The following is a 24,449-nucleotide window of genomic DNA, read 5'->3' as shown; positions in this document are numbered from 1 at the left end:
TCTTTCTCTCTTTTCTTTCTTTTCTTTCTTCTTTTGCCTTGGTTTGTTGCTACAGGTATTATACCCAAGGAGACAACATTTTGTTTTATTAGAAACAGCAGGTTTAGTGTTTAGTTTTGCTTAAGGTCTGACCGCACAAAAGACTAGTGATACAATCTGCATGGGGATGGCAGGATAATGATAGGCCTGCAATGAAATAATTTGGCTCTTGGATTTGAAGAATCCTGTGAATTTCATCTGGGCTTTAAAGCAGCAGTGGGATAACTTAATTCCACATGCATCATGGTCCTAGGGATACAAAGAGTGCTTTCCAGACTGAGACATAGAAAGGGTCTCTTTTTCCTGTGACAAACTCTTCATCTAGAGCTTGCTAAGACTGTAGTTATCCTCATTTGGCAAGTGTTGAAGAAATGTCACCCAGGTGCCATTGTTTTCAGAGTAAGCACAATTTTCTTCTACGCTAAAAATGTATAGAATGGATTTTAAAATTACATAGGAAGGACATTTATCTTTTAAGCCACCTATGTCTTACAAACACTAATCTTTATCATCAGTCCTTACTGAAGGACTTCTTCCCCTAGATGAGTGTGACCTAAATTTGATGGATAACACCTAGTACTCTCTTGTTTTGAGAATACAGCACATCCAGCTTTTTCTAAATGCATAAACTTTCCAGGAAGCTTTTTTGTACCTAAAAACTCTGAGAATGGGAGATAAAATTCATCCTTTGACTCTGTCAACATTTTGTGCATGGCTGTTGAGAGAAAATAAAATAAATAAGGCCACCAAAGAGGAAATGCTGTCCTGTGGATATACATGAAGAAACCACATATCTTCCACATTTTTTGCTTCTGGAACAACCATTGCTGTCTGCTGTAGAAAAGCTTGTTAAAGAAAATGTAGGCCTACAAGATTGCCTTTACTTACAAAATGTATCACTGAATTTACTAATCCTGGTCTTTCTCCAATGAACACATTTGGTTAGATTTCAATTTGTTGAGTCTGGATCAAAAGGAGCCACGTGCCTATCTTAACCCAATAATGATTTCTTTCACACTAGCTTTTGTATTTTTTGGATCCTACACAGAATTCATTAAAGAGCTACATATGCCCAAGAAACTCTTTCAATTATTGTGACATTTCTCACTAATTTTGGCAATACAAAGGTAAAAACTGTTCTTTTGGAAAATTCCTGGGAAATTGGATTTTTATAGTCAAGAGAAACATTTAAACATGTCTAAAAATACCTACAACTTAAAGCAAAATAACTGATTAACAAACAAGGCTACTGGTTTTCCATGTGATATAAGCAGCCATTTTTCACTGTTAGAAGAATAACAGGAAATCTTGTAAGGGAGACTGAAAAGTAGTGGATGAAGATAATCCCTGTGCTTCTCTGAAAAAGATGGTGTAATCCACAAGACTACATGATGTTAGAAGCATCAAAGAGAGCCCTGCACACTCTGAAGGAGTGGAAATGGGGTCATGATCACTGCCATCCTGAACTAATAGTTAGTAAAACATACCCCCTGAAAAACCAAACAAAAAACACCTCCACAAACTCCAACCAGAGCTCTCCTTAATTGCATATATTTGTGATGGAATGGGTCATTAAAAATATGTGGGCTTAAAATATACAAAAATTTCATTTAGGCTTCCTGTTTTGCTTTTATTTACTGTATGTCTGACGAATTCTCCTGCATGGCAAATTGAGCTGTTTGTAGTTGCATCCTTAATACATTCCCTTTATTATTGTTTATTTGTGTCACTGGTCACAAAGGGGTCTACGTGGCTTAACAATGTCAATTCTGGACTGCCTATAGTGAAGGATAGAGAAGCTCTTTGGACTTGTGTGTCACCTCATACTAACCTGACTAACTCTGCTAGGTACACAAGGTCTCCAGTCTAAATGGAACACAGCAGAACTCTGTGGGTTAAGTTAGTTAAATGAAAGCCTGTTCCAGGCCTTGCTGGATGATATTGTTTTATCAACATGTAATTCTACTATGCTGGAGGCACAAAATGGAAGGACTAAGAAAAGCCATTGAATAAACAGATCTCTGCAAGCTGCCTGCATTTTTTGATAGATTTGATCTCAAGAAACCCCAGCAAAACTGAGCACTAAAAGAGTTACAGTCTGCAAATAAACTGACATTTAATTGTTTTGCAATTGATAAGTGTCCATGTTATGAGCATGACTCATTTCCTATTTGTGATTCCCTTTCAGGACAGTAGCTATGTTTCTTATTGCTGCGACTGAATTTGACTATTAAAGTCTGTATTTCCTCTTATCTGTGTGACTAAGTGGATCTCAGAAGATTTATAGGATACATGTAGCTGGAATCTTCATTTTGTACACGGCAGGCTATCAAATTACAGCTCAAGTTGCTAGAGCTGTGATAGTTCATGAGAAAACATGGTTCCTGGTTGAAAACAGAGAATTAAATGGAAATGCTTTGGGACTTCAAAATGCATTACGCATAGTTTTGTAGTGGGCATAGATTTGTAGAGGAGTGATATGGCTTTATGACTCTTTAATACTTTTAAAATTTATACTTTTAAACTTTCTTTAGTATACATGGGTAATAAAACCAATACTGACAGAAACTCAGGTGTCATCTCCAAAAACTGTATTGCTTTAATTTAAACAACTTTTGAAGGTTTGACTGATACATTGAGTAGAACGTGGCTGTTAGTTGAGAAGTTCAGGAGCACCCTGGGCTTTCTTATGTCAATACATAGCTGATCCCTTGTGTCTCTTAGAAGGCACTTCACTGCTGGACCATTCTTCTTCCAGCTCTCTGGGGATGATGGTGCTGCTGCTAAAGACCATCTCTCCTTCGATGGTGATAAAACTATTAAGAGCAGATGAGTGCCTTCTGTGACAACTGTCTGTCAGTTTTGCTGGAGTACAAGGATGCAAAGTTTAAATCTGTTTGGTTTTCTTCCTTTTCTTTTGTAAAAGGATTTGGGGTTTTTTTGTATAAGGAATGGTGGGAAAATGGAATGTGATACTAAGAGGAAAAGAAGCAGAGCTTGCAGAAAGGAATAGAATCAGAGAAGACTAAGAAAACATATGGATTTGGAGGCTTTAGAAGTGTCTCCTTAATATCTGGGCCTGCAGCTGAAATGTTGAATTTTCTCATGGCAACTGCACTCATTTGATGGTGTTCAGAAGACTAGGGCAATGGGCTTAAGAGATGCTGTGATCAAAGTAGTGACTCTGAGGAAACTTGTTTCCCTTTTCCAATAACTGGTTGTCTCCTGGTTATGTGGGGTCTCCTAATATTTAGGATAGCTTGATCAGTGTATAGGATGAGAATTTTACAGGGATAGCAAAGGACCTTGTGCCTGCAGATTTATGCAGGATCAAAACAAATCTTACTCGATTTATTACAAAGGTGTAATGGTGTAATTTATTACAAGGGTGTAATTCCTGCATTTATTAAAGAAGCACCATCTGGTTTCTTACCCCACTGTAGGCCAGCCAGCTGGGCTGCCTATTGCTACCAGTCACTGTTGTCTGTGTACAGAGTGGATGCTTTAATAGTTGCAGACACCATCAGTGTTGCTGGCACATGATTAAACTAAACATAGCATTTATATTTTCCAGAGATCTTTTTCTTAGTTGTTTTTAAGCAGTTTCATGTAAGTCATAATATTAATTCTTAATGGATCCAGGCGTAGCTTATGGGAAGGGTGGGGCTAAGAAGTAATAGCCTTTGCATAATATGTAAGTGAAGAATTAGTCTTTGTACAGACAAGTTTGGAAAAAAACACAGACTTTTCAACAGAAATTACACAATTGTGCTTTATTCATTGCTGAGTCCTGTAGCCAAAAATTTGCATTTTTATGGGTATGTTTCTGGTCTTTGTTTGTCATGTATCACTTGCTTTTAAAGATACTGTAGGCTGCTGACATCACACAAACAATCTCCAGTGCTGCTCATCTATTTCAGTCAAGGTCTGTGGTCATGTTTGTTTCTCCCTGTATAGCTGTTTGATCTCATCTGAGGGGGTTGCATATATTGAAGTCTTTTCTTTTTGATTCATAGTACTCAATTTTCTAGAGGTTGGGTAACAAAGCATTTGATCTCAGTCACATCAAATGTAGATATGGTGTCACCTTGATCATATGCTTTCTTCTGAGAGTTGCCTGCCTATGAATTAATATCTCTATGTAAAGGTTTGTTTGGTAGCATTACAGGATAGAGATAACACTTGAAGCAGAGACTGCTTTTCCAGCAACGATAACAATGAAAACTTGGTCACGATTATCTAGAATTTCACAGGGTTTGGACCACTTGGTAGACAAAGAGAATACTGAACTGTTCCAGCCTGTAGTAGAAAGTTTATCATCACTACAAGACTAAAGCTGCTGTGTAGTTTTACCAGGAATGATAACTGCGGTGAGATTCAGTACTAAGACCAAGAGCAGAGTTGATGCCTTTGGGTTATTAGTTTTGCTTGTTTTATGTAACTTTCTTTTACCCTTTTGCAAAGCCAACTGGAGAAACTGCTAGGCCCAGCCAGATGCAATCATAACATGTGTGCAGCCTTAAAAGGCTGTGGGATAGGTGGGGTGATCATGAAGCATGGACAGGTGTTTATTTACAAGAAGCATGCTTTCCAGAACAGTTCTATTTTCCAAAACTGTGCAAAGTCCACTGATAATCTCTTAGGACAGCCTGCCTCCCCTCCAGCACAGCAAAATAAATGTGAAATACAAATAAAAATAAATAAGTAGTGGTTTTTGTTGCCTTATTCTGTAAAGTGATCAGTCATCTCTTTTTGGATAAATTCTGTCTGGCATTGAGTAGAGCTGATGTCTCACCTTGAAAAATAAGCCAGGGAGAAGAGAAGCTGCATTTTTTCCTGCATAGCTCATATGGGCAAGGGAAGAACAGTGGTCAACTGCATAACTCTTTTCATCACATCTTAGGTAAATGGATTTAGAAGTACCAGAAGGAGTATTAGGAGTCAGTGACATCTTTGAACTGAGCATTAACTGTATCAAGATTTAAATACTGTTAATGATCATGGAGTTATCTTTGGCATTTTTAATGGTTTTTACAAGGCTCACCAAGAACAAGGAAGATTATCTTCCAGGGGTCAGTTTATAGTCCAGTTAAAAACTGTCCTGCACAATATGACCAAAATCAAGCTGCCAGATATGCCTCCTTTCAGGAGGGGACCCATACTGCAAGTAGTTAAGTGCTGTGAGATCTGTAAGGGCTAGTAGTGCAACTAAGTGGGAAAACAAGTTGTATCAGATACTGTACTGTTAACTCTTTGGGAGCTGTTTATTGGACAGTGTAGCTAGAGAGCTGTGTGGTAGCCCAAAGGTCCTTGTGTCTTGAGGCCATTGGGAGGTTTTCAGCTGTGAGCTGAAGGTAGAGGTTTTGTCCAGAAATGCTCCTCTGCCCACCTTCACAAGTTTTTAAATAAATTACTTTTTCCCCCTCTTCTTACATTGTTGGGTGACATAACTGGGTGAGCGACTATCTCCTTTATAGTTGGAGAGTTGTCTTTGAATGTTTTCTGCTCTGTACAGAGCTTATCCATCATAAAATCTATGGGAAAAAAATCTAATTTCAAGTCTTAACAAGGTAGTTGATTTTATTGAAGTTCACTGTTGCTCTTTGATTTTTGCCATTATGTATGAAAAAGGCCAAATATGTTTATGGCCCAGGCAAAAATTTGGTCGCTCTGGTGAAGTAGCTGTCAAAGTGCCTGGCTAATCATATTTATGACTCCAAGTAGAGATTTTATAGTCCCCAAATGAAATAAATGGCATTTTGAATGAGGTTAAATTAGTAGACTTGCAGTACAGTAAGTGATGAAATTCTGCCTTGCCTCCCTTTTTTAAACTGTTATGTACCCTGCTGAACCTTAAAAGGGTGAAAATCTTTATTCTTGAGCCCTTTGATGTACTTGTCCCTTTGATATGTACTGTAATGCCAAGAAATACAATTTATTTTTCAAGCGGAGTATCTCAAAAAAGAATATTTCTCAAGTTTTGGCAGAGTTGAGAATTATATTTACTGCATGCAGACTCTTAATGAAGCATAACACTTCACTGCTGCTCTTAGATATTCAGTCAGACATATGCCTAGCTTTGCCATCTGCCCACTGACATATTTCTGTCTGATACTGTAGTTTCTCAAAAAGAGATTTCATTTGCAGATAAAAGCTTTTGGAGACAGAGAGACAGATTTAGGCCTCAACAGAGCATGGCACTTTTAGGGTGGAGGTTGGTCAGAGGGCTGAAGCCCCTCTCGTACAAAGACGGTCTGAAAGGTTTGGAGTTGTTCACCCTGTAGAAGAGATGTCTCAAGGAAACCTCATTGCAGCCTTTCAGGACTTGAGGGGGACTTATGAAAAATAGTGACTTTTTTAAAACTAGTAGGCAGTAGGTTTAGATTAGAGGTTAGGAAGATCTTTATTCAGAGGTTGGTGGTGCACTGGAACAGGTTGGCCTAAGAAGTTTTGGATGCCCTGTCCCTGGAAATGTTCAAGGCCAGTCTGGATGGGGCTCTGAGCAACCTGGTCTAGTGAAAGGTATCCCTGTCTGTGGGGTATGTGGGGTTGGAATTAGATGATAGTGTCCCTTCCATCCCAAGCCTTTCCATGATTCTTTGATACCAGAGTCCACAGATTTGTGAGGCAGTCCATGGGACTTTTATCTGAAAGAAGTAATTGCATTTCCCAGTGATGGCACTTTAGGAAGGGAATGGCCAAACAGAGATGTAAGTTAGCTTTCTGCTAGGAGAAAATAATTTTAAAAGGCAGGTAATGATGGATAGGAATATTTTTGCTTTCTCTGGAAATCCTGGTTAACTGAAGAGTTCTTCTTAGGTGGAAAGAAGTAGCAGAGAAGGCAACACTACTGGATTTGAAACTCTCTGACATTTTTTTTGTAGAGTTATATAAACTAAATACGTGATGGCAAATTGTGCTGTGAAAGTTTATTATTTGCTTCGTTAGGACAAATTTACATTTAAGGGGAATACACTTAAGGGTAGAGTTTTGCTGCAGAAAACTGCAGTAGAGAACAGCTTGTTTATCTTGGTGGTTTTCCTGTTTAGAATACATGGAAGAATATTAGAATGTGTGCTAATCTCAAACACACACACACACACACACACACACACACAGAGTCATCTTCTCCTGTCCAAACTGGGGAGTGTCTTAAATTATTACCCTTTCATTTTGCTACTCTTAGAAAGGAATGACAAGGGCACTTCATCAGGAAACACTAAAAGAAAATTCCAATAGAAAGCTCTCTAGGCTAAAGAGAAAACAAGTAAATTTGCTGGCTGTGGCTTCTGGGTATGTTCCAAACGTATAACGTCCTCTTAGTTGAATAGAGTCTTCCTAGAAGACTTTTACACATGCTGTGTTTAGTTTGGGTGGCAACAACATAATGCTATTTCAGTATCCTAGTTCATACCAAACGTGCATGTCAATATGTTTGAAGAAATGTCTGAATAATAGGTTGCAGCATAGAGCTTCTTTCACACGAAATGCCTTTTCTCCCTTTCTCTCATAAGGAGATACTCATTACATAACTTCAGGTGTAGAACTCAATTAGTCTTGACCTCCTAGGGTCCAGAAATTGAGAAGAGGTGCATACTCTGTCATGTTACCCTCACCCTCACATACCCACCAGCACTTACCATAAGCAACAGGGTAGTTACAGTTGGTATGGTTGTGCTGGTGATCAGAAGTTAAATCACTGGTAATAGACTTGTAGTTTGCTATTTTTATTTGTCAGTTCAGCTTACAGAGCTTTGTGACTTCTTCTGGAATCCTAGTTACTTTAAGGGAATGTTTAGTATTTTGTATTAATACTACAGTAGTGTGTAGTATTTTGCCCTGTATTAGCTGTTCTCCAGAGATTTGAAATGGATATTTATTCAGGAATTCAAATTATTTTCCCCTTGCCCACAATATCTTTGCCCTGATGGCATATGCTGAAGCTTGTTTCCTGACTTAATACTAGATGCTTTTATGGATTTGATGCATTAGGCAAATTAGAATGCTATGATTTTACAATGGACTTTTCTACCATCAAATGTTTATGTCACCAACTGACCACTGTGCTTGCTTTCAGTGGTCACTTGTTCTTGGAAAAAATGGTCATGATTGAAAAAAGTGTACTTAAGAAAGCTATCCTCAAAGCAGTGAAGTAGTGAAATTTTAGGAATATATGCAATCTTGATTTGAGGGTTTATTGTCAAGTTATTAACCTTAAACAACTTCTGCCTAAGTTGCACGTGCTGGTGTTTGTGATTTCTCATATGTAACACAGGATGTTTCTTGTAAAAAAGTCTTCCTGTAAAGTATTTGTGAATATTGATCTCCTTTGTGGAAACCTGAAAAATACTTAACAATGAGTAGCTTTTGCATGCTTTTTATACAAGTTGGTTTATTTCCATCTTGTTGTTCTAGTTATTTTTAATCTCCATTTATGAGTGGGCTTTAAGACCCTGAATATGTTTTACTTTGAATTATATGAATGTGCGTAATACCATAAGGGTAGGACTGGGTGATAGCCCGAGTGTAACAACAGAATACAGCAAAAAGGGAGAGAATCCTGTAGTAGTTTATATTGCCCCCCTTTAAAAATATTTTGTTTTATTTTATTTTATTTTATTATTTTAGGCCTGGGAGAAGGCTCAGGTCAAGTGTTAAATTCTAGACTGAAATGTGAAAAGTTAGTGGTAAGTCTAAGGGAATCTAATGTGAGAGTAAAATAAATTTACTGTTTCCTTCTTAGATGACAAAAGAAGTTGAAAATACAGCTGATTAAAGTTGTCATGACTTGGTAACTTTCATCCTATGAGCACACTTACAGCTGTTCATTTGGCAAGATTGACTAAAAGGGAGCAGACATTAATAACTTTAGTGAGAAGAAAAGAGTGTAAAAAAAGAAAAAAGTAACAAAGAATGTAGTTGAAACAGGTTGTCATAAATTTATACCTTCTTTTACATGATTTTGACCTGCTAGAATCTAGTTAGTAGCATGTGAAATGTACCATTAACCATAAAAAGCAATTTTAGTAAAGACAAAATGCATAGGGAAATGGTCTGATGAAAAGGCCTTAAAATTCCTTTCTTTTAAGAGACTAAGCTCTCTTGCTTGGCTTGGAAATCTGGCTTGTATGCTCTTACTCAATGAGCTAGAAAGAATGCCAAAATTGGAAAGCCAGGATCTTTGTCATGTTAAGGAAAGTTTCCTCTCTGACCATCCAGGAGCCACTGGCAGTTACATTCCCACCACTCCAGACTTCTGCTGCAACCAAAATCGTGAGGTGGCCCTGCTTGACTCCCCACACACAAACCACTCTCATTCAATCAGACAGGTTTCCCTCACAGTCTTGACAGAAGGTATCCCATAGCTGAGTCTCAGATGTCTGGTTCCTTGAAGTAATTTAATTATGGTGCAGCAGCATGACTACAGCTCATTTGAACTTCATCCAAAAAATCAGTGGGATTATTGAAGTGCAACAACTCATCTGGTTTTCACGTTGATATTTCCTAAGACCTAATTGTCTCTTTAGTGAGTGATTGCATCAGTCCAGGATTTTGGATTGTGAGCTGTTACGATCAGGAACCACTTCTGGTACAATCCTTTGTATAAACCACAGCAGTGCTCATGGCTTATAAACAGCCAGTGGGACAGTCACCATGATGGACGAGGAAATTGTAAGGTTTGAATGTTTGAAGGGTTGTTTTCTTATAATAGACATCCCTAGTATAATCCAAAAGGGTATATCTAAATCTTTTGAGAAAGCAAAATTTAGACTGGACATCCTAGGAGAGGTTTTCCTCTCTTGTACTTCAGAGTTCTGGCTTGTCTGCGTTATAGGAACATTTCTGAGACTGTAGGTAAGTACTGTTGTCCTATTAGTTCTAGTCAGAACCAGAAAAAAATAGGTCAGAAATAATTAATATCCTATTAAGAAAAATAAAAATCCATTGCTTGAAAAGGCTTATATAAATGTATATGTGCTATAGTTTGATACAGCTGCAGTGTTTGCCGTCTGAACAATACCGTGTTCTGAGGCAGCTGAGAAGCAGGAAATTAAATAATAGGTGTGAAGAAGAAATGAAGACCATCAATTTTGTGTATATATATGTGCCATATGCTTCTAATATCAAGTTGCAAGGACTGTTTAAATTAATTTAGGATCTAATGATGTGGTTTTAATTGTCATATATGTCTCATCTTCCTTTATTTTCCTTTCCAGCTTGATTTTTTTTCTACTTAGACATATGTTACATGTGTGCTAGAGGGAAATGTCAGACAGATATCTGTTAGTGCTTTGTGATGTATTTTGCAAAGGACAAAATATGAAAGAATGATACCTGGGAGTCTTCACAGCAAAACAGATGTTGTTTAGCATGTTGGCTTTTCTATTACTAAGTTGCTTCTTGTTCTGCTGCATTCCTTCCTCTAGTGCCAGGCTGGATAATCAGTGTAGGCCCTGAGACAAGTGTTGCGTAACAGTTTGCCAACAGCTCAGCATTATCCAAAATGAGCTTGATTTGTGATCCTTGGAGAGGTTAGCTTAGATTTCCAAGATCTGGCAAGCATACTGACAAACTCAAACTCTACCTAGGAACTCACTGGTCAATGCTGGACCTTCAGCTCACTCTAGGTTTTGGCAGATGAATTTAGCATACGTCTATTGCAAAACACTTTTCTTCTAAAACCTTTTTTTCAGTTGACAAGTATCAAAACTCTGTCTGTAACTACAGGCTGCAGTGTTTTAATAAGTGAGTGTGCTAATTTCCGTCATAGTTAGTTAGTAGGTAATAACATAGTTAAGGAGCAGTATGATTAGGTTTTGCTCCTTTGTGTACCACTTGCAATTTTTAACAGATGGAATATTCTTATTCAGTTTTATCCTCACCATTGATCTATTCTCCATCCTCAGAAAAATTTTTCCTTTTGAGGTGTTGCAGAAACTTAGTGTTGTGGATGCATGTGGGTATGCAATACAGGACTACATCAAGATGTGGGCTGCAAATAATTACTTTGTTGCCTTAGTGGTTACCAAGCTGCAAGCACCATCTCTGCCTGCCATTTCTAAGACCCACACACTTGCAGCACTGCATGGCTTGTGTGCTCTCAAGCTCCTCTGCTCTTCCCAGAAGATAGCATCCTCTACTCTTGGGGCCCATGTCAGAGGAGTCATGCAGTGCCCATGGATCATGGACCTGGCATTTCAAACACAGGGTAGCAGACATGAAAATGACTACTGCAAAGGTAGGCCTCGGCTTTATTCCAGGGTTTCAACTCACACCTTGGAGATGTTTTTTGGATTTTTTTTTCCCTTTGTGAGATGTACCCATGCAAATATTTTGTTATATTGATGTAGTGGTTTTGGTTAGTCAATTTGAAATTTCACTAATTTTGAGATTTCTCGGCCAATGCACCACAGAGTGTGGTGGGTTTTAGTGCTGGTTAATCACCAATGTACTTCTTTCTGTGAGACAGGATTAGGAGAAAGGCGAAGTAGGCTCAAAACCTTAGAAGGGTGTAAAGAAAATTTTATTAACAGTAACTAAAAGAAAAAAAAAGTAGTAAGAATCAAAACAAACCCTTTAGAACACTTCTCTTCCTCCCACAACCTTTTATTTTCCACTGACAATGTAAAGAAACAAAACTTTATATTTCCAATCAGTTTACCACCTCTAAAATAGTCTTTCTTTAGTTCACTTAGGGAAGGAAGTCTTTCTTGTTAATGTTATGGTGACTTCAACACAAGAGGAAAAAGCCATTTCTCTTGTAGTTCTTAATTTCCTCATGGATAACAGCCGCCTGGGGAACCCTGCCACTGTGAAGTCCCTCCCATTTTCCATAAGCCTTCCCACAGCTTGTCGATGGGCCATGTCAACTTACAGGGTATTGCTTTAAAGATGAGCTGTTCAAAGGCAAAAGTTCTCATCTATCTCTAAAATCATCTTCATCCCTGGCAACAGAGATCTCCTCCTCCTGAGGGCACAGGATTGCTCTTCTCTCTTTCTCTGTTCAAACTTTTTATGGGATCACAGCTACTTTAACATCTGCTTATTTTAACATGGAGGCTTTTGCTCGATATTAATTTGAAGCTTTTATCTCCTCATAGTTTCATGTGTTATAGGGAATAAGAGGGTTTTTTTTCCATAGCTTATAAGAGGATTTCAGCAACAAGATCGAGGCATCTCCTCATCCCCCTTGTCTGGGACTTGACTTCTTCTTTACTAACCTCGATGTTTTCATGTTGTTCCTTTACATGCTTGCATCTTGTTCCTTTTTCTCACACAAGGGTGGATTGAAGCACTGAAAGGGTTAACATGTTGCCTGGGCCTCGCAGGTGGTTACGTGACCCGCCTGTAACTGTGGCTGGAGCTTCGGCTGGGAGGTGTGGTTAGCGTCTAGTCAGCCAGGCCAGAACTCAGCAGCAGTACGCCGGGAGTGTGCGGGGGGCTTCTCCTTCCCCCTGCCCATTGATTGCGGCATCTTCCACAGGGGTAAAATCCCCGCGCTGACCTGGTGCTGCTCCCGGGGTCCGCGGGCTCAGCTGGGGCCCCGGGTTGGGGGAGGAGTGTAGTCAGCAGCTAAATGTCAGTTAGCAAGGTCAGCTCCACCGGCCCGAGGCACCCCGCCTCTCCCTGCCCGGCGGCCGATGGCGGGGGGGTGGTGCTGGCAGGCAGCCCAGGGGAAGGGGCCCCCCAGCAGGGCCACCAGCCCAGCTCGGCCGAGACAGAGGCCGGGCCGGCTGATGTTACCTAGTTCACAATTGGAAAAAAGAGGAAGTTCCCGGATTTCTTTACTTTTTTACATGTGTGTTTCACAGAAGCATGTGCAGTTTTCACTGGTTGGAAGTTTTGCATCACTTCCCTAGATTTCCTCCTACAGTGGATGTGTACTGTAATTTTGCAAGTTCTGAGTCAATATAGTAATATATTGTAGCCATATTATTGTATGGATTTATTTTTACCAGGGTTTCCAGTGCTTTTCTTGGCTGATGTGATTCACAGCCCTAAAAATTTATCCTTCTCTGGCAAAGACTGTGTACCTAAGGATTATTGGCAAGGTTGAAAGCTCTCGCATATGTAAAAATACTTTACCAAGTAGTGCAGAAATCTGTGACAATTACATGAAATTAGGTGTGAACCAAAACTTCCCTAGCATAGACAATTGAGGCAGGACTACTTTGTCCCAGAGCCAGACCCATGGCACACTCTTCACCAGTGAAGCCTTGAGTAGCCCTTCAGCTAGAAGACTGTATTAACCAGGTTTTAGAATAAAAATGTGGAGTCATAGAGAGATCTATTAGACACTGAAGAGCAGATTGGCTCACAAAAGAGAAAATAACCTGTTCTTTTAATATCTAACGGAATCTCAACGTTTAATTCAAGTGTCGTTATTTCAGGTTACTGCCTTACATACTGTGGGAGGTGGGTCTGCCTGAATTGTCCATAGTGCTGCCCTGTTCTTTGTCTTTCTTGAGTGGTACCCTATTGTAAATGCAGATGAACCTGGTGGGAAGAAATGATGATGTCTGACTCCAGTTCAGAAAGCTGAATTATTTCTTTACTATAACTATACTATAATACATTAATATACTATTTAAAGTAGATACTAAAACTACAAACCTACTTGTTCTAACTACAAACCTACTTGTTCTAACTACCATATCTAACTGACTCACAAATCATGACCCTCTCGTGAGAGTCTAGACACAGGTGGATCTGATTGGCCATCAGGCTCAAACAACCCTCACCAGAATCCAATCAAGCACTCACCCCAGGTAAGCAATTTTCCAAACACATTCCACATGGGAAAAAAAAGAAGAAATAGAAATTGTTTTCTCTTTCTTTCCTCTGTGCCCCTCTATGAAAAAATCCTGAGAGAGAGAAGAATGTGCCTGCCACAGTACCCCACAATATAAATTAAATTATTCCTTTGAAGTATTATTATCCTAGCTTTATCAAAATTAAACTTCATGTGTCCCAACTATCTTTTCCATTTTATGTGTTTTTGAATTTCATCATGGTCTTTTCTAATTTGGTCTAAATTTAATAAATTGACATAATTTTCCACTTCAGTGGCTTGTTCATTTTACTCAGTCATTTAAAATTGTATTAAATTGTGATCTTCGCTCTTTGAATGCTAGACTACACTCTTAACCTCTTGTAATGTCTCTACTAGAAATGGTTTAAGGTGATAATGATTCTGATGTGAATCATCTAGGGAAGGAGAATGTTCATGTGAAAGACAGTAACTGGAGTGTGACTTTGAGGTTCAAAGAAATTAAAGCTTTTAGAAATAGTATCACTACAATACTGCCCTCATTAACCTCTCCACCCTGAAAAAAAACACAACCACTTTTCCCCCTTACCCTCAAAAGGAAGTCAATAATAACACAAGAGATGCAGGTAAATGCTTTGGTTTTAAAATTGATTTTTAATTTTTTTTTTTTTTACACAAAGTAGTTACCTTCTTAGCAGGAAGTGGTGAAATAATCATGCTTTTCTCCTCATAAACAGTTTCTATTTTGTATAGACTTTGGAAGCACTGAAATCTCATCATTGAATGTTTAAAGATAGGAAGTTACTGCTTAGGGTGAATTCAGGTCTGATCTGATTCTTTGCCTGGTCTTTCTCAGTATAAAAATGGACTCCAAAGTGTTCAGTGTAATGTTCCAAGGAACCCCTGTTTAACAAATGCAATACTAAACATGCCTGAGTAGTTACCATCTCCAGCAAAGAAATCCTGATGTTTGATCTCCAAGGCAACCATACTGTTTGAACCGAAGGGATCACTTTATTAGCTGCTACCATTAGCAGTCACCATCTCCTTCGTGAAGCAGCAAGCAACTAACCAGTGTATGGCAGGCAGTCCTGACCACCCAGTTTGTTGTTTAAATAATCCAGAGAATTGAAAAAAACCTGGCCCATACACCACTACCACCAAACTTGGCATGTCCTGGAGAGTTTTGCTTGAAATTGTTGTTGTTCCCCTAAGAGGAAATGTATGTCTGAAGCCCTGGCCTGGGAGTTCAAAAATCTGAGTTGAATACTCAGCTGTAAAACAGTAATCTGGTGTGAAGCTGGGAAGGTACTTAACAATTTTTCTTCTGGTTTCTGATTTTTGTGTTGCCCTCCTGTTTTGCCTTTGGGTCATCACACCTCTTTGCTCTATAGGCTCTTTGCAGGACAGTCAGGATTTAGGGTTATAATTTGTTTTATGTAGTTTTGTATTACTGTAACATTAATCCTCTGAATCTGGCTCAAGAGTTTAGAGTCATTCTGACGCAAATTAATTTGCATTTTGTTTTTTTTCTTTCTCCCCTTGCACTCTTTTTTCCCTTTCTTTGGGTGTTTGAGCAAAGGCAGAAACTGCCAGATCTTTCCACCATACACTGTAGTATGGAAAGCTTGGGTAAAAATGTACAGATTGGTTACTCACAACTACCAATGGTGTAAGAGAGAGAGCACTCCAGAATCAAAGCCCAATGCACTTCATCACAAAAGGTGGATGTCATAATTTTTAAGTTTGAAGCATTGATTTGCTTTCACATTTGATTTGGCTTTAAAATTCTTCTCATCTTCCACACATTTCATGTATGTGCTCTTCTTTTCCAGCTGGGTACATCAGCCTCATGCTGTAAATTTATTTTTCATGATGCTTTCAATCATGTTCTTTATTTGGAGACTTCTGTTAGGCTTTTCCACTCAAATCTGTTTGAGTGCCTCATACAGACACAGCTTAAGCCTTGTAAGCCCCATTACAAATATCTATCAATGCAGATTTCTTTTCTAAAAAAATCAGGATTAGCTGTTATTTGGCCTGTTGATAGCAAAGAATTGAACTGAGGGGCTCAAACTCCTAATACCTCAAGCTGTGATCTTGCTGTATCTCATAATAAAGAAAAGGCCTAGCAAGCTGGGAAAGTTTGAAGACCAAAAAGGAGTGGCAAAATGGGGCTTTGGGTTTTGGCCTTCATTCCTTCAACTTAGCAATGAACTAGTTGCCTAATATGTTACTGCCCTGCTATTGTAGGGGCTTTTATTTCAAATGGACTGAAAAATTTTAGGCTTAGGTTATCTTTTATGACTTAAGGCAGTTAACTGTTGTAAATTGAGGGCTGCATTGCTGCAGACTAGCAGCTAAATGAGACTGATAACTCCAGGAGTCAGGTGTCTTTAAGTATTGGTTACCAGAGAAAGTGTGAAGGAGAAGCACCTAAGCATCCAGTAATGAGTCTCAGATGAAGTGTTGACCTTGGGATATCTCAAGCCTTCTCAAAAGATACCAACACCACAGATATTGGTGCAGCCAATATTTCGTTTGCTTTTCCTTGCTTCCAGCAGCTGGTGCTAAGTTAGCTTCAGAGAGCAACCAAAGGAGGCAGAGATGAAGCTTTGATGAAAAGATGAGCTGGAGAAGCATGTGTCTCACAGCTTTTTCTCTGAATGATTCTAGGTAACCTGAGAGTGTGTTTTGGGAAAATCTTAACTGAGTATGGCAGAAGGCAGCTGGTTGAAATTGAGTTCCTTTTGGAGGCAAAAAATGTACCTGGGTTTAAAAAGTGATCACATGAATCCATGCCATACTTCAGAGATAAATGCAGAGATATAGCCCTGGACTCAGCCAGCCTTTCTATATTGCTGGAAGCTGGGACAGTGTGTGAGAGGGATATCATTGTGTGATACCACTGTCACTTTGCTTATTCTTCTCTGACAGGATTTGTCATCGGCTGTGGTTAGGAATGGACACACACTGAGATAGCTCCCTGTTCTTAACCACCATTCTTATTCCATATTCTCACCCTTCCGACTATTTTAAGTTAATTGTAGTTTAAACACCAAGGTCATTGGAGATCCTTAAAGAGGATTTTAATGACTTTAACATGTCTGTTGGTGCTTCAGTTGACTAACAGACATTTTTCAGTAATGGTGTGCACTCAATGTGTTTTACAGTAACAGGTAGAAAGATACAGAAGAGCTGTGCCTGTAGGGTACATTGCAGGTGGGGCGACCTGCAAGCGAATAAACTGTGGCATCAGAAAGGACAGGGTCTGAGCTAGGAGAAGAGACTGACTCTGTGCTGTAACCTGAAGAACAAGATGTTTTACAGCCCAGAAAAGTAATGTCAATGGGATGTAAGACTCTTAAGATGAGTGAGTTAAAGCCAGAGTGTTCTTGGAAAGGACACTTCCTCTTACTGTAGTAGGTTGTCTCTCCCAGGTTTCCAAAACTTCTCATTTCATAAGAAGAAGACAAGAAATTTGCCATAAAAAGTGGCAAGCAGTTCTGCAGTGTTCATTTGCAGGTGTGTATATGTTTCCAGAGACTACAAGAGAGGAGGAAAAGGTTCTAAATTGACCATACTGTTATTGAACAATCATTTTTTTATCACTGTTTACTTTCAAGAAACCAGCTCTTTGCACTGCTTCCTGTTTCCATAGCCAGCTGGAAATGTTCTTATTAACCAAGCAGGAAGCAAGTATTTCGTTAAGTTGCAAGTGACACGAAAGTGCAGCTATCTTGAAAACTCTGCTGCTTCTACCACCTCTTGGAAAAGAAAGAAAATCATTGCAATGTCCCAGGATCAATATCTTGGCAACTGTCAAAAGAATGAAATATATGTAAGCTGTACCCTGATTTTACTTTCAGTTTTAAAAATAGTGGTTGTGGTTTGTTGGGGAAGATGAAATAGGAAAACCTTATAAATATGATTGCCTGGCAAAAGATTTGGAAAATACAGACATTGAGATGAGAACTAGATTTGAAATAACAAACCTTGACTACTGAATAACTAGAAAACAATAGTATAGCCAGGTTGAAAGCAATCCCCCCTTCTGATTAATCAATGCCCTTTACCTGCAGATAGGTCCAAAGGTCATATGGAATGTTCTGTCTCACCCCCCAATGTATGGTTCATCCCACACCTGTGGCCCTCCCCTGAAGTATCAGGTATCTGTGACCCCATTGGCCCAAGTCCTGTTCCAGCCCACCTTGAAGCCCCCTGATAAGGTGTGCCCGAGGGACCGGACGCTCTCTCTCGGACCTTCCCCTGGGACCCTCACCTGGAACCCTTGCTCCCTCTCTCTCCCTCTCCCTCTCTCCCTGGGCCTGCCACAAGTTGCGCCTGGCAACTCCAAGCAGGGCCTTTCCCCCCTTTTAATAAACCTCATCTTCTAAGACCTGACTTCAGAGATCTCTCATCCATCCAAACCATCCTGGAGTCGCGCGCTCTCTACAGTGGTTGTGTTTGTGTCTAAGTCAACAGGTTCCTTGACAAACCAAACAAATTCTTTTGGTTTTGGATCTAAAAGCAGTCCTGTGATTTAATAAAAGTGGCAGGGAAGGGTTGCAAAGAGAAGCTGTAGCAATGTTGAAAACCTTTTCTGGGTTAGTATTTTGCTTTTTTTAAATAAGAGGAAAACCTGAACTCCAAGAAGGGAAGACTGGGCTGGGGAAGATCAGATTATATCATTAAGCCCTGGCAGATGTGTTGTGTGGTGTGTTGTATGATAGGTCAGGTGTCTGAGAAGTGCTTTAGAAAAAAATATTTTATAGGCGATAGCAAAGAGTAACTACAGTTTATGGCTATATTCAGCTGATTCTCAGAAGGAAAAGAAACAGTGACAGCTGACATTGCTCAAAGCTCTGAGAGTGTTTGGTTCCCTCTCCGATAATGCTTAGATTATTAATGTTCTCTTTTCCTGGGTTACACAGAAACACTGATGACAGTATCTTAGGGATTCAGATTTACTTTGATTGTTTTCACCAGTGGAACTCCAAGAGCTTTTGTGCAGGCTCATTGGCTTGTGTAACTTGCAACACCATTCCTATGAAATTCTGTAGGTGACTTTGACATAAGTCAAGGTGGACGTTTCCCTTCAACTCAGGGACAATTGTGCCTGACAGCAGATGAAGAATACTGGTTTCATTCTGCTTAAATCTCTTTGAGGAGTGGGGCTTAATTGGCAAAGAGGAGTGATGAGTCTTACTGAGATTGTTTCAAGAAGTACAGTGCTAGAGGGGAGGAAGAACACTGGGTCTTAGTAGTTTTGCATCTTGGAGTTGTCATTGTTGTATCCTTCCATGTTCCTGGAACTGCACATTCCAAAAAAAAAGAGGTGTCCTTGATGCATTGATGGTATCTACCAGTTCTAAATGCTGCATAGGGTTTTACTCCCAATGGGACTGTAAACTGATTCTTTATAGCTGTATATGAAGTATATATACTGAAACAAGAGGCTGCTCTGAAAAGGGATCATCTAACATTTAGCGACTGGAAGGGCAATGGCTAGGAGCAGAAAAGACACCAGAACAACATTGCAGAGAGGAAGACTTGCTGTATTTGTACAGCCCATGAGGGCTGATTCAGGAGCAGAGAGAAGTATACTATGGTGTCTTGAGTTGGCTATATGATGCTTGTATCCCCATTTCTCTATTTAGCCCAGAAATAAGTTTTGCAGCTTTAAGACTAGTTCCAAGAGCAAAGCAGGGGAGAGAAGAAGCACGGAATTTGTTATCAGAAACTTCACTTGCTCCCCTGCATCCTGCTCCTGGACTGTATTGTCTGCAACACAGACAGACGGTGGGACAGAGCTCTCCTTTGCTTTTTAGTTAGTTTTTATATAGCTGAGGCAGAGAAGTTCCCTGGACTGTGTTTTTTCTATTTCTTAGAACTGTTTCAAACCTGCTCTAGACTAAAAACCCAGAAGAGCACCAGCAGCTCACAACTGTGGCCCACTTGGGCCTGACCTGAGTCACGACATTTCCAGCTCTGGAAAGATTGGTAACAAACTGAGTGAGCTGAACTACAACCCACAAAGTAGACTTTCTGAGTTTGTCATCTCTTCAGATTAGGAAGAGGTTTTTTGTTTAGTATTATTCATTTTTTTATGCTAATGAATGCTTTACTTATTAAATAAACAGTTTTATTCCACTTCTCCTCAAGAAATCTTTTCCCAAACTGGATGGGGGGGGGGGGGGGTTTACTTTAATTTGCTTTCTAAAAGAACCCCTTTAAAAGTTTTCTCCCAAATTTGCCCTAAACCAAGACATATGGCTTTAATGAAGACTTTGGTTTTCTGATTAATGTGCAAAATAATACTTAGAGCATGATGTCACTTCCTTATCTCACGAGTAATAATTAATTAGAGGTTATGTAAATGCTAAATGTGCTTTGGCTTAGCCCTACATTGTAAAAAATGGGAGGTAGAGGAGAAAGAAAACAGAAAGGAATATCAAAGGCTGGATTAAACAGAAGCATTTTTGACAAAAATGCCCATAAAAAAAACCTACCAAAGAAACCCAGATATTTTCAAGTTAAATATTTCATTCTGGTGAAAACAATGGTTGTTTCTTTTTCATTTTAGAAAAGGTTTTTACAAAAAAGAAGTAGTAGAAACAAAGACTTCAAAAACATTTATAAATCCAGTAGAAGCAGGGGTATGTGGTGGGCTGGAGGTAACGGCTGCTAAACAAGACAGTGAGTAGTTTCGTATTAATCCTGGATATTAAAGGAATATTGTCTTCCTTCTACATGAGGAGAGGGAGAAGCCTAGGTTAGAATCCAAAAGATCTGTAGAATATCAGGTCCTGAAATGAAGATTCACAGATAGCAAAATCATGACAGAAAAATCTCAGTTAATTCTTTTAATTAACATTTATTCTCCGGATGCTTAGAAGGCTTACTACATGGTGGGAGACAGATCAGATGAGTTGTCTCCAGGCAAGTGGCAGCAAAGAGCTTTTGTGACCATCTGATGCAATGAATAATTGTGTATGCATTTTTCAGAATCAGCTGATTTTCACCCAAAAGTTCTAAGGTAACTCAAATAGTAAGTAGTGAACTAACAACTCCAGTTCATAAGCTGCCTAATTTGCTATTTGGTAGCAAAGCAATGGCAAATGTGATACAAATGTAACAGAGTTCATTGAGAGTAAATACTGTTCGTTTTCCTTGCATACCAAGGAAACTGATAGAAAGAATATAATTACTATGTCCATAAATCATATGATAGAATGAGGAAAAATCAATGTGATGATCTTCGGGGAAGACCTCTTTTTCACAAATCTATTCTCATTCATTAGAAAGAGTCAATAAAGGTACTATTGTGGATATTGTGTCAATGAATTTCTAGAAAGGTTTTACAATCTCTTTCATTAAGTAACTGTGTTGAAATGAAGCATTAAAGATGAAAGGTATTGTTGGGAACTAGGAGCTGATTGAATAGTGGAAATATGTGCTGGTTTTGCATTGGTTGTTCTTTGGCGAGGAGGAAAAGAGCCACCTATAGAAGTGATTTTCTAAGAGAAGATACTAAGAGCTTCCTCTCTGCCTAGCAGAACCAATCAGTGACTAGTTTTGAGGATTGACACCCAGTTAAACCACTTTAAAAAAGTTAAATACGCCTCCGTGACACACATGTTAATGACGGGCAAGCCTGGGAAAAGCTCTCTTGCTTCTGGACTCTGAAGAAAGATGTTCTCCACCCCATCCCGGCACGGTGGCCGGACGGGAAAGGCGAGGGAGGCCAGGGGTTCCCAGCTGAGGCTGGACCAGGCCACAGTTGCTAACATCTTGCCGCTACTAAGCTCTGCCCTGCCGCCGGCCCGGGCGGAGATGGGGTCTGCTGGGCTCTGGGAGCAGCCCTGGGCTGGGCTGTCTCAGCCAAGATTCATTCACCATTGAGGTTCATCTGCAACCACTGGGCAGGGGGAGGGGAAGCCATTGGCCCCTGGCATGCTGCTGCTGTGTTCTAGCCTGGCTACTGAGGTCCTAGCCTCCCTCCCCACCTTCCCGGTACAGTAAACAGCTCCGCTGCTGCCCAGCAGAAATCACATGACCATCTGAAGGCCTGGGCAAGATATTAACTCTTTTAGTGCACAGACGAGCCTTGCAAACATCAGTTCTCTTTCGAGTGTAAGAATAGGAAAGAGTGAAGACACATAGAAGAAAACATGAGACACTGAGGTCACTAAAGAAGAAGTAAAATTCCAGATGGGAGGAGAATGAGGAGATGCCTTAGTCTTGGGCTGAAATTCTTCTTGTGAGACCATGGTGATGGACTGTGATACACTAGAATATCCTGGTAATTGATGAAAAAGCATGGGGGATGGAGCATTCAAACTGTAGACATGAGCAAAGTCATCCATGCTGAAGCAAGCAGATGTTGACGTAGCTGTGATCCAAATGAGAAGCTTGAACAGAGAGAGACAAAAGTGATGAAGAAGCTTTGCTCCTAGGGAAGGAGAGGAAAACCTCTGTTCCCAGAGATGAAGATGATCTCAGAGATAAATGAAGAGAACCTCTGCTTTTGAACAGCTCATCCTTAAAAGTAGCCCATTAACTAAAGGTTGAGCCCTCAAAATCAATTGTGGGGAAAGCTGTAAGTCAAGGGGAGGGACTTTTTACACAGTGATCAGATTTTCCTTTCCCGGGCGGCTGATTTGCTTTGACATTGAAGCCACGAGAGAGCTGCTTCTTGTGGAGAAGTCTCCATGGCATGCCAAGAGAGACGCCTCTCCCTAAGTGAATTGAAGAAAGACTATTTTAGAGATGGAAAACTGACTGAAAGCCCCAGGTTTTGTCTCTTTACCTTGTCAGTGGCAAAGAGAAGAAGGTTATGGGGGGAGGAGAACTATTATGTTTTATTCTGATTCTTACTATTTTTCTTGTGGTTCTGTTAATAAAGTTTTCTTTATACCATTTTAAAGTTTGAGCCTGCTTTGCTCTTCTCCTAATCCTATCTCACAGCAGAAAGTGAGTAAATAATTTTAGTGGGTGCATGGGCATTTGGCAAGCCCTATACCCACTACATAATTGGTGCATTGGCCAGGAAACTGAGACTGTCGAACTGAAACCACTACAAAATAATAGTCTGTTTTTGTAATTGAAGATAACTGGGGTGTCTCTTGAGGACTCTGTTGGCCTGTTCTTCCCAAGTGGTTCAGAAAAGGGATAAATGATGAAATGGCGAAGTGTGCTGATGATGCAGTAGAATTCACAGTAAGAAAAAAGTGCCATAAATATGGTAGTATTCAGGGTAGAAAAACCAAAAGATGTTATTCCAGCTTTACAGAAAGATTTTGCAGTGAATAGGCATTAAAATGGTAGATTAAATTCCCAGTAATATTCATGGCATGAGCCAACAATATACACAAAATTATAAGGTTTAAATTGTTTATTAAAATACAGTATAGAAGTGTTGAAATTATTATAGTTAGGTCTTTGAAAACATCAATTCAGGTGTCAACCAAAATGTTGATTCTTAATCAGAATTAGGGGAGAAGTGGAGAGCCAAACTGAAAATTCATTTATGTTCAGGATATCTCTGTGGTATATGCATATCCTGGGTACTGTCATCTTTCTTTGCTTTCAAAAAAAAGTGTGACAAGGCTAGAAAAGTTATACAAAAATAAGGATAGTTAGATGACTGAGATGACTTCAAAAGATGAGTAGGCTAAATCAAGGTAGAAAAGCTATGAAGGACTATTAACAAACATTTTAGGTAGCAGATCAAGTGTATGAACTTGAAAGTATGTAGCAGAAATAGTGCTATTCTCTTCTCTTGGCTCATGTAATTGCTCCCTCAATGAATGTCCTTTATTGACCCGTGTCATATGTTATACCTAGTGGTTTGTTTAATGCCATACAGTCTGGGCTCCTAGTTGAAGCTGTATTTCTCACTGGCACTGGAAGAACCCTCATCACAAGGCTAGCTGTGAGTTTTGTTCTTGGCTTTGAGGTCCGCTCTGCTATTTCACTTCCCTGTCAAGTATTGTAATCTTGGGGAAGAAAAGTAAACTATTGACTAAAACCTTATTGTTAAATCATATCCTTGGTGGTGTGTCCTAAATCAGGGTTAGAGCAGGTGTAAACTCAATTTGCTCAAGTCACTCTTGTCCTGCTTTAGAAATGTGAGTACTTTGTGGGAGAGAAGGATGGGGAAGCAGTTTACGATTTCCCTTAGCAGTTTTGACTGGAAAAGGTATTCTTGTTGTATTCATAGCAAGATGCTGTGAGCCCTTTTTATCTTTTTTTACGGTAGAGTTTGTGATTCTTTGGCAAATCCCAGCCTGGGCCAAAGGGCTTGTAGGCATTATCAGACTCCTTCATAGACAGTTATAAGGGGCTGTCTATTTTGTGCAGGCAGAGCACTGTCACAGGAAAGGTTTAAGAAATCATGTCTCAGGACTGGCTGATCTCCAGGAGGCTACAGAGCACTGTGATGTTGATTGCTTTATAGACATGATGGACAGGAACAAAGAACCTATGTAAATACTTGTGAGTCTAGTGTGTTAGAGGGTAAGAAGCTACCACTTTTCATTGCAGGGAAGAAGTTCCATGTTGTAACTAAGACTTCCTTGATTTTCAGAAGTTTTCATTCTTATTTGTTCATCCAGACTTCTCTGGTCATGCCTTT

The 24,449-nt window shown here is 39.6% G+C and overlaps 1 protein-coding gene across 8 annotated transcripts in view; it reads left to right on the top strand.

Annotated features, from left to right (window-relative positions):
• ITGA9 (integrin subunit alpha 9) overlaps window positions 1–24,449 on the top strand; it is a 265,797-nt gene that overhangs the window by 59,147 nt on the left and 182,201 nt on the right. The window lies entirely within an intron of this gene.

Source organism: Anomalospiza imberbis, chromosome 1 (assembly GCF_031753505.1).
Source record: "Anomalospiza imberbis isolate Cuckoo-Finch-1a 21T00152 chromosome 1, ASM3175350v1, whole genome shotgun sequence".
NCBI classification, from domain to species: Eukaryota; Metazoa; Chordata; class Aves; order Passeriformes; family Viduidae; genus Anomalospiza; species Anomalospiza imberbis.
The sequence above is the reverse complement of the archived record's forward strand: the minus strand, read 5'-3'. Positions and strand labels throughout refer to the sequence as shown.